General features: G+C 40.1%; 1 pseudogene; it reads left to right on the top strand.

Annotated features, from left to right (window-relative positions):
- The first annotated feature begins 465 nt into the window (after nucleotides 1-465).
- Nucleotides 466-11,512, top strand: part of LOC119321627 — a 72,835-nt pseudogene continuing 61,788 nt past the window's right edge.

Genomic DNA, 11,512 nt, shown 5'->3' with positions numbered 1-11,512 from the left:
ATTGAGAATGGTTACGATTGCTTAGGGTGTGTTTGCTTTGTGTTATGGGGTGGAATGTAACGGGTCCAACCCGTCCCTGACCCTTGTTCTGGTGTTTGGTAGTCAAGTGGAACCGGAACTCATCTGTTCCCGGAAAGCGAATATACCCAATTGAGTGACCGCCAAATCGGTGGAATCACATGGAACCTGAGCCTCTCCCTCTTTCCTCGGCTGCTCCTCTTATTCCATCGACACTACCGGCTGCTCCTCTCCCTCGTCTCCTCAATCGGCTGCGGGGTGGTCGTCTTGAAGCTGGCTAGCGGCGGCTGCAGCGGTTGCACAACTCACGGCCGGGAAGACGGGCGGCGGCGTTCAGTGCTCAGCCGGTAGCCGGAGACGCGGGCGACGGCGGCCGGCATTGGTGGCACCGGCGGGCGCGCGACTCACGGCCGGTAAGATGGTCGGCGGCGGCCGGAGAGGCGGGTGATGGCGGGCGGCTCAGGTCGCAGCGGCGGCAGAAGGTACGATCCCTGGCGGAGCAACGGCGGCGGCGAGCAGAAAATAGGCATCCGATCCCCGTCCCTCTCCTGGGCTAGCAGCGGTACGGCGAGAACGGGATAGCAGCAGCATGCATCAGCGGGAGGCAGGGCGTGCAATAGCAGCAGATCTCCTGGGCTAGCAGCGACGCGGCATGAAGCAGATAACAGCAGGTTCAACAGCTTGTTTGATGGTAGATCTATGTCCTATTCAGATTTGTGAGAAATTTTGTTGTCTACTTTCCGAAAATTGGTTGTGACTACAAAATTTACATAAAAAGCGGGTTATATGATGATGATAAATCATTGTTGTTGATAACTATTATTGCACATTTGTATAGTTTGCTGTTAAACATAAAAAAAATTATAATTGTTCAAATGGATGTGAGAATAATCTCACAAGTGGTGAAGAACCAAATCCATTCCACTTCATCTCTTCAACCAAACACTAAAATGTAACGGTTCCATTCCACCTATTGTGCTCAACCAAACACAGGAACGGAACCGACCCATTCCGATGGAATGGAACCATGACATTTCGTTCCACTTCGTTCCTATTAGACTGCTGCTATTCTCTATTCCTTAAGCATAGGATAGGAACACCTCAATAGAAAAGAAGCATAGGATAGGAAGAAAATTGCTTACCGCTCAAAAAAAGGAAGCAAATTTCTTCAAAGGTTGTCCCACGGGCTGGGAATACCATGGCCCGTTAGTTCACTATATTTATAGCATGTTTACATAAATAAAAATACGCTTAGAGAAAAGTTTTCTAAAAAATATAGTTAAAATATAAATTAAAAATATAGCACAAAAATTGAAAAGATTTTCACGTGTCAGGATTTTTTTGGGTTGTATTAAAATGTCCATGTATGGAATGCGAAAAAAAGAAAGAAAAAGAAAATTGACCAAAACAAGTCGAAAACCAGAATGAGAAACTGAAATGGAAAGAAATCCAAAAAGCAATATGTGACTGCGAGAAACAAACAAAAATACCTCTAAAAAAACCGACAAATCGGCCAGTCCATTTGTCCCACCCCCACCAGATGTGATTTGGGATCCTATCCTACCCTTAAGATAGGATCTTCCAATCAACTGCTTTTTTTAATGCCAATCAACTGCGTTATCGTGCTTCATTTTTACTTGATTTTCATGACCAGCCTAGGTCCTTAGGGCATGGACACCAACCACAGTAGGAGCTTTGGCCATTCCATCGAGCATTTGGTCACCACAATAACGTGTCTACAACATGGTCGTTGTCCATGCCACCTTAGACCTCAGAGTACGAAACTTGCTAGCATGCTTTACGTCTCAAACAAGGTATATTTGTTTTTGGAACATCCACGAGGTAGCATCCCCACATGAATATATTGCTCCAAGTTTTTAGCTATGCAGAGGCCGGATGTGCGCTCATAGTGGTTTGTGTCCTCTTGACGCTTCATTATGAGCCAATAAAATCCACCCTATCGAAAATATATTGCTCCAAGTTGTTACAATATTAGGCTCCTAACCTTCCGGTCGGGATACATTAGGTGATGTAGGCATAAAGCATAACAAAAAACTAAACAACAAAAAGGGGAGGACAAATTTAAAAGAAAAGAAGATGACAAGTGCAGCTGACAAAGCTCAAAAAGGCCGGAGTCCATGTCGTATGTTACCAGGGAGAGAGAGCCATAAGTAGTGCACTGAGGAGTGACATCAAACAATAATATCATTATTTCTACAATTGCCGGCTAATAGTTTTGTTAGATCAATTATGGATTAAAGCTCGTTAGTATTGTTAGTATTTAGATCCAAACTATTGGTTAGGAGATTTTCGTATAGCCCACATATACTAACATAGAATAGCACAAGTTAAAAGCTAAAATATGAATTGGGAGTGTTGTTATGTTTTCTGAAGTTCGTCATGCTTCAAGAATGAAGCAAAAATAGTTTATACCACTCAACCTTTGAAAAAGGAAATATAACTACAGATACAATTTAGCTTCGGTTGACATGCAAACTCCAGACCAAATATGGGTAAATATTTTGAATAAGCTAAAATTGAAAGCACGCCATATACTATATTCGTGTGATATCCTACATCTGAGGTTTTGTCATGTGTGATTATTGTCTTCGTCACCGCTCCCTATGCTCAAGCCCTAGCTCTATCTCTGCTTTACTCTTGTCGTCATGCGGAAACTATAAATTTTAATTCTGTTGGGGTTATACTAGAAAAAGTTGTTATGTTCCATCTTGATTCCCATGAGGAACTTTCCGTTATCTACCTCCTCTCCACTTGACTACGCGCCAACTCCCCCAACCATCACGTCCATCCTTACCGCTGAGCGTTGGGAAGAGAAGGACAAATGAACACAAGAATCAAGAGTATGGGACCCCATACATGAAGTCTTGTTCGTAGGGTCTACATGCTGCACATAGCGATTGCTATATGGGCCTGACCAGTTCTGTTCTGGTTTTGCTTAGTAAGTTTACGGGGTATTTTGGTCTTCATATTTTTTTGGTTCTTCATTTTATTTTTATATAACATTTATAAAGTGAACATTTTAAAATTCATCAATATTTTATGATTTTAAAAAAATTAGATCATTAAAAGAAGACAAATTTTTTTGAAGATACTATGGGAAATAATAAATTTATAAACAGTGCTAAAAATTCCATGGAAATTTTTATATTTTGTGAACAAAAATTGTGATCTTTTAAACAAAGTAAAAAGTAAAACCAAAGGAAATACTTTGTCCGTTCCAAAATAAGTGACTAAATTTTGTACTAAAGTTTGTCAAAGTTGAATCACTTCTTTTGGGATGGAGGGAATAATATAGAAGACAACCAAGAGAAAATGACAGAAAAACAACCAATATAAATGGAAGAAAAATATATAATGAGAACAAAAAGAGAAGAAGAAACCACATGAGAAAACTAAAAAAAAAACTTGGCACAGAGTCGATAACAGAAAAAACCCGAGAAAAGGCCAGAATATAACAACGGGAAACATGCAGGAAATGGGGGCCTTGACCATGGCAGCGACACCTCATGCAATTGTGCGACAATTTGATGCAGTCAGCATCAAATTGGATTTTCGGAATATCCTATTTGACCCATGCTGTGTCAAATTGTCGACCTTTCGCACAGACCCTGCCGATCGGGCGTAGACTTGGGCCGGTCCATTTAACGTGTTGCAGCGTATCCGGGTTTTCGGAACCTTCTAGACTTTCCCAGCCCGGTTTCTAGTTTTTCTTTTTCTTTCTGGGTTTTCATTTTTCTGTTTTTTTCTTTCTTTTCATTTTGCTGTTTTTTTCATTTTCATTTCTTTCATATTTCGTTGTTTTAAAATATGTTCACAAAATCAAAAAATGTTTATATTTTCGAAATAATGTTCATGTATTTCACAAATTTCTAAAATGTTTATTTTTCAAAAGAAACTTCCAGAATTACAAAAAATGTTCGCGGTTGGAAATTTGGTATGAAATTACAAATTGTTCGAGTTTGAAAAAGTGGTCAGGAATTTTAGAAAATGTTCATAGTTTCAAATTTTTATTAGATATTTCATGAAGTTCCAATTTCAAATATTTGTTCACAAATTCAAAAAATACTCGCGGTTTCAATTTTTGTTTATAATTTCATGAAATATTCCTTTTTCAAATATTTCTTCTCAGATTTAAAAAATATTCATGGTTTCAATTTTTGTTCGTAATTTCATCAAATGTTCCATTTTCAAATATTCGTTCAACAATTCAAAAAAAGTTCGTGGCTTAAAATTTTGTCCGGAATTTCATAATTTGTTTGCCACTTCAAAAAATGTTTCACGTTTTTCAAAAAATAATTCTGCAATTTCAATTTTTTGTTCGCGTATGCAAAAAAAATGTTCTTGTCTATGAAAATGTGCAGAAATTAAAAAAAATCTTTTCTAAGTGTTCAAAAAAAATCAGATTTTGTCAAAACATTCACAACTCAAAAAATTGTTCACATTTTCTAAAAAGTTGTTCGTTTTTATCAAAATTAGTTGTAATTTTTTTTAAATGTTCCTGGTTTTGAATATTTTTCCACAACTTCAAATTTGTTCCGGTTTTTAAATTTTGGTTACAAATTCCGAAAATTGTTAACATTTTCTTAAAAGTCGTGTCTATTCTGTCAAAAATGTTCGAAATGTTTAAAATTATATTTTGAATTAAAATAAAATGTTGAAAATAGGAAAATAATCCGATCAGCCGATGTTGCTAGTTCTAAGGCATTTGAATTGCCTCTTTACAACCAACATGATTCAGGCGTAGTGGTTTGGTACCTTTGCCTGCAGGTGCGGTCGCGAGCTCGAATCCTACTCAAAGCACTGTGTTTTCCCTTCCTTTTTTACAGCGCTCGCTTCCTGCATGGGCCGGCCCAGTCGAGGGATTATCCTATGCAAAGGGTCGACATTCTGCCGCAAACTTTTGCGGCAGATAGGACGGGGACGGGGACCTCCTATGTGCCGCTCGATGCGGCAAACAGGTGGCGTTCGCACAGGGCGACTCACCTGGGCCGGCCCATTTCCGGTGCACGGGGTGGCAGGCGTTAGCGACGTGAAAAAAAGAAGAAAAAGAGGGCGCAGGCAGTGAGATTCAAACACGCGACTGCAAACTGGTAACACAACTCCACCATCATTACTTTGTTAGGTGTTTAAGAATGGCAGCCCCGTGTCGCTAGCCACAAACATGATTTTCTTTTCGGAAAAAGTAAAAAAAAAAATAAACACGAAAATTATCTAACTTATGAACAAATTTATGAAAAGTCGAATGTTTTGTGAAACCCAAGCATTTTTTGACGATTTTGTTTTTATAAAATGTGATCATTTTTTGACAAAAAAAGAACAAAAATTAACAAAGCAATTTTTTTTTGAGAATCAGTTACAAATTTATCAAAATTCAAACATTTTTTGATATTACCTAAAATGTTTCTGAATTCATGAAAACATTGCTTTTTTTGTTCGTGAACATAATTTCAAAGTGAAATTGCCGAACATTTTACAAATTTGTGCACAAAAATTCAAAGGAGAACATTTTTTAGATCCTCGAAACATTGCTATTTTGCAAAGAAAATTTTGAAAACATGAACATAATGCTTTTTGAATTTGCGAACAAATTTTGAAGTGGGAACAACTTTTGAAACCCACAAATATTTTCTGAATGTGTGAACAAAAATTAAAATGCAAACATTTTTTTAATTTGAAATTCTACACTTTTTTTGAATTTTTGAACATTTTTGTAAATCTAAAAATAAATATTAGAATTCTACTTTTTGGAAATTTTGAATTTTTTTCAAAATTGGAACATTTGGAAAAAACAAACAAAATTTTAAAAATGTGAACATTTTTTAAAAATTGTGGAGATATGTTGGAAAAGAAAAGTGAAAAAGGTATAAAATGGAAAGAAAAGAAAAAACGAAATAAAGAAAATAAATGGAAAGGAAAGAAAAAGAGAAAACGAAAAAAAGATAGAAAAGGAAAAATAAACAGGAAAGAAAAGAAAAATAAACAGAAAAAGGAAAATGGGAAAGCGAAAAAGAAGGAAAAGAAAAAGAGAAAAATGAAACACAATATAAAGCCAAAAAACCGAAAAGAAAAGAACACAGAAAAAAACTCGGTTTAGGGAACCTTCTAGAAGTTTCCTAAAACCGGTTGGCCGCGCCTGCGTAAAACTTGAAGTGGGTCGGCCCGTGTTTGTCGCTCACATCGCTGCCCCTGTGCGGTAGCCCGACAGTTCGCCGCAGCGAACGGCGAATAGGGATTTCCGATAGGACGTCCTGGGATTTTCCTTAAGAGAATGTCATCCACGTAGGCATGATTTTCCGTGATTGATGTGTGGGCCATGTTGGGCCAGAGCATATAGTTGAGGCCTGTGTGAGAAACTTAAAGACAGAGCCCCCCTCTTCCTCCTTGTGTTTCTTCCGGTTTGAATTCCCTCTAATTGCGCCGAAAGTAATTCAATTATATCCAGTAAAGATAATTTAAACGTTTTATTATTTGATGAGCCCATGTCACTGATGATTATTTTCTCTATGGACTTGTTGGTGTCTTCAGTTGTGAGCATGAAAAAGCGGTCAATGCAGTTGGTTGTATTTTGTCACTGCTAGGTGATAAGAATCTGGAAAACTACTTAGTCCCCACCCAGGATTCTGATCTCTGGGCTATGGGAGGTATGCTGTTTCGCTACACTTATTTTTCCAATCTGCTTAGGGGCAACAATACAACAGACAAGTATCATAGTATCCACTTAACACGAATGACATAGCAGAATGTATTATCTTGAAAACTACTTCTGCATCGATGTTCTAATGTTTGTTTTGCTTGGTTGTAGGTTCTTGTGTTCCTGTGATATACAGTCTGAAAAACTCCCTGTTTATTGAGCAACCCTCCGTGCAGCACTTAAGTTTGCTCAGTGGGATGAAGAGAAGTGTATACATATAGAAAAAAAATTCGGAATTTAAGAAGCTACTGAAAGAGTCATCAGAAGGAAAGGCGTCTATCGATGGAAACACACCCGAAGTAGTGGCAGATAAAAGGAAGTTCAAAAGGAACATACCAAAGGTTGTATTTACAGCTACTGTTTTCCAGGATATACCAAAGGAACATTTTACGATCACAACTTCATCTCTACCTCTTTTACGAAAAAATCTCTGCAGAGGCCAGGGGTGACTCTCCTTTTCAAAATAAATAAATAAAAGATCTGCCTTCTTTTACGAAATGTTAATGTGTGTCCTTTTGCAGGGCCCAAATCCACTCTCCTGTAAGAAAATGAAACCAAGCCTGTAATCATATTGGTTGACATCCGTAAGGTGTGTAATACTCGGAACATGCTCACTGTAAGTATCTGTTGCGATGAATTAATGTTGTAAAAGCAAGCCTGAGCTTGCCTGACTTACTAATGCCCAGTTCTTTTGCCAGAATCTGCAGATTCTCCCAAAAACCGACCCCTACCCAGCTTCTCCCAGAATCTTTGAGCCACATTTGTTTTACAATCCTATCTAATTAGACCCTAACTAGATAGGATTGTAAAACAAATGTGGCTCAAAGATTCTGGGAGAAGCTGGGTAGGGGTCGGATTCCGGGAGAATCCTGAGATTCCGGCAAAAGAACTGGGCCTAAGAGTAAGACAGATAAGAAATAATGTGACTACTAAATCTTATATAGGCTAGACAGTGAGGCCCATTGCAAATTCCTTATTGCTGTAGCTCCTGATTTGATTTGTATTGGGATGTGGATGACTCGTGCACAAATATCTCAAGGCAGCAAGCACTGACGAGAACTCTTTCCTTCAGGGTCCAAAGACCGACGCGAGGCGAAGCGAAGCGAAAGAGGGTTAGGAAGCAGAAGAGAAGTGGCAAAGATAGCAATCAAGCAGAGACAACGCTACCGATCTGAAGCATTTCTTCAAGTGCCATATTTAATCGTCAGTGCTTCATAAATCATGCATGATCTCTAGAGGATTGTTAGCTTGAAAATTTTAACAATGTAACACAAATAGTTTGTTTGCGGCTGTTTGCGCTTGTATATTCTGTTCCATTTAGTAATTTATATGATGTATTCTGAAGATATCAACCCGAAACCCATTGGCAGGCCGGTTTCAGTTTTCAGGGGTCTCCCTTCTCCCTTCCATTTGGAAGTTTGAAGGCTAAGCAGCTCTGATGAGACTGCCATCCGGTAGTCATGGACTACAGGCTGGGCAACCTGCCAGTACTGTTTCCCACACGGCATAATCATAACCGGTAACACGACACTCGGCACCGATTATGGGCAAAGAAAGAGCGATGCCATTGTGCGAGTGTGTTTCTCTGGTATTGTCAAAATATGGTGTTTCTTTACAAACAGTGTAGATAAATCTATATTCAAAATATTGCCACAAAGATCAATTCACAATAACAAAATAATGTAGGTCATTCAATCAGCTTAGATGAATCACAAACTCCAACAAGACAATAAAAATGCAACTGCAGACGAATACAATAAGCATTGTTTACAGTAACATTGGTACAAGCAAACTCACTCTTGAACAAAGAAATGTTTAATCTGACATAACATTCACAGGATTCATTAAAGTTCCTCAAGAAACATATAGTTCTGGTTGAAATCTCCAACTGGGTAGTGTGAAAACAGCCACTCCAAAAGATGGCACTGCCCTGACCCATGTAACACACACCTATTTAGCGCTCTTCAAGATAGTGGTGTCGGTGGTTGGGCCGCTGGTTCCACTCTGCCGCGGGTGTGACTTAGTGCAGTCAAACAGAAGATGACTACTATGGGCCAAACGTTAAATAGAATAACAAACACGAACGTAAATGCTTCCACCGGAAACTTCCAGACTATCCCGCGAAATATCCCTTTCTCCTAAAGATTGGTGGTCCAAGAAGACTATTCTTGATTGCAAGTTCGCAATTTTGATAGAGCAATATGAGAGAACTCATGACACAAACTACAATGGCAGTCTTAGGAGCAACGGGAGCTAACATCGTATAGGTACCAAGTGCAAAGGCCGCTACCAAGCCTGTAATCGAAATCGTCAGGAAAAAGAAGGCCATGCCGAAGTGCAGTTCCCGGCTCCGAGGGTTATGCATGGGAGATCCGGAAGACATAAGAGCAATTGTCGCTGTCATGGAGAAGGTGAAGGCTAAAGAATTGGCTAGCATGAATGCATCAAAAGCAAACCTTCCAGCAAGTGTTGGTGTGCCACCGCCAGTGTGATCATCAGATCTATAACCTCCAGGCATGGTGAAACTTGCACCAAACGTCACGGTTGCAATTAGTACGGCGCCAATACATAAGCTTTGTGTCCCCTCTTTCACATTCTCCAATTTACGTGTTCCATTCTTTCTTGCTTCGACAATTTCCTTTTTCTCTTCAAAGTAATCCCGGCGACAAATACCTGATTTAGCATCAACGAGTCTTAGTGCTAGGAGTATTTTTGCTTCACTCTTCTGCAAAAGCAAAATAAATAACAGTTGAACCACACAAATCTCAATTGTTGTCATCACCTCCAACACCATGTTAAGAATAATATGATTGTTCGTGTTTATTACCTTGTTGCTATATAAGCCTTTGGTGGTAATAAGCTTGAAACGTGCTATATCAAATGGAGTCTCTCCTTTCTTATTTGTTAAATTTAAGTTTACTTGTACATTCCCCAGTAGAGCACAAAACATCATCAGACTTCTTATCTGGACAGCTAGGTGCAGTGCAGTGTTCCCATCATTATCTTGCATATTCAAAATCCATGATAATGATCGGTTGTTGCAAGCAAAATGGACTGTGCGCATTTTCATTTTGTCAACTGCAAGATGAAGAAATGTCTTTCCCCTAGCATCACGCAAACCAACACAACTAGGGGACTCCTTAAGAAAATCATTGATGGCAAGTGTTGAATCGAGGAGTGCAGCCACGTGTATGGGGAATAATCCATCGTTGTCCATTTGATATAATGCATCTGGATTGGCCTTCAATAGAAGTAAATATATGGCTCTTCTGTGTCTTGGACGTACCACAGATGCTGCTAAGTGAAGTGGTGTACTTCCGTTCTCATCCTGTTGTATTGTAAGGGCGATGTTCCATTCTAACAACATCTCTGTAAGATCTGCAAGTGGCGTCTCTGGTTAACTAATCCACTCGGTACGAGAGGAAGAAAACAGAAACTAGTACGAAAAGAATTACCTCTAGAGCTGCATACACTCCTTTTCAGAAAATAGAGAAAAATGACCAAGAAATTATGTTCACACTTTCTCTCTTCTTTACTACGAGGGCGTATTAATTTAACGTGTGAGCTAGATTATGTGGATTTTTTGCTTAACGGGGCATTCCAATTGATTCAAAAAGTAATATCTACAGAATTTGAAAGTGCTCAGAGAGAAGAAACACTGCTCTACAAATCAGTTGGCCTTTTGCTCCTTTTGAAATAGGAGGTTGCAACCTCCGGCCTCAACATCATTGTGATGCGCATAATCATTTTTTTTTACTAAAATTGGCACAAGGAAAATAAGGTCAAAGTCATCAACAAGCAGAGTACCAACACAGGCAACAGCAACCGACCCATGCATTAAAAAAATATGAAATTAATGTCTACAAGTAAATCGACTTCGTCCACATCAACGTCCCAAAGAAGGTATATTTGGCCTTGTATGGTTTGGAAAAACCGTCGTAGCCCTGCTACTAATTCTTCGTCGATTTAGAAGTCAAGAGCAAGGCTTTCATCATTGGAAGAAGACACTTCACAATTTGTGTCAAGGCATGCATGGTAACAAAATCATCATTTTACGAACCATGTTTGCTTGAAGGGATAAGTATATTTTTCGTCCTCGAACTCTTTTGAGAGTTTAGAAATAGTCCCTCAACTCAAAACCGGATAGTTTTTGTCCCTCAACTATCAAAACCGGATAGTTTTTGTCCCTCACGCCGCCGTCATCCGATCGACTGTTCTATGGTTTCCCCCAAGGGTAGTGGATGGAGGTCTTGAGCTGATCCACGGCGATGCCTTCAGGAGGGAGACGACACAGAAAAGCGCAACCATCACCGGCCTTGGCACCTAGCCGAGAGCAGGGCTTTCACCAGGATCTGCTAAACGAACCTTCATCCAGCATCGTGTGCATCTGATCTCGACTACGCCGAACACCTCAGCATCGCTGGTGCTCCAGCCACCACCACATCACTTGGCGCCTCCACTCCCTGGCCGGATGCCCCTGGCACCCCTGCCACAACGGCCATGTGCAGCCTAGCCACCAATCGTAACACCACCACCATCCCGCAGGGGCACCGACCACTCCCAAGTCAGCAGCCTCCATTCCCGATCAGATCTGAGAGCTCCCAGATCCGCCGCCAGAAGACGGCGCCCATACTAGGAACCACATGGAGCTACCAGCGATCGAGACCACGCCGTCGAATCGACTTGGGCGTCAGGGGAAGGTGTCGGGCATGAGGGCGACCTGCTCCCCTACAATGCTGACTTGGAGAGGAGCCCTACTCCCCAACCCGCTCACCAGGCCAC

This window comes from Triticum dicoccoides, chromosome 6B (assembly GCF_002162155.2).
Source record: "Triticum dicoccoides isolate Atlit2015 ecotype Zavitan chromosome 6B, WEW_v2.0, whole genome shotgun sequence".
NCBI lineage: Eukaryota > Viridiplantae > Streptophyta > Magnoliopsida > Poales > Poaceae > Triticum > Triticum dicoccoides.
Note: the sequence above shows the minus strand (reverse complement) of the source record. Positions and strands in the feature narration are given on the sequence as shown.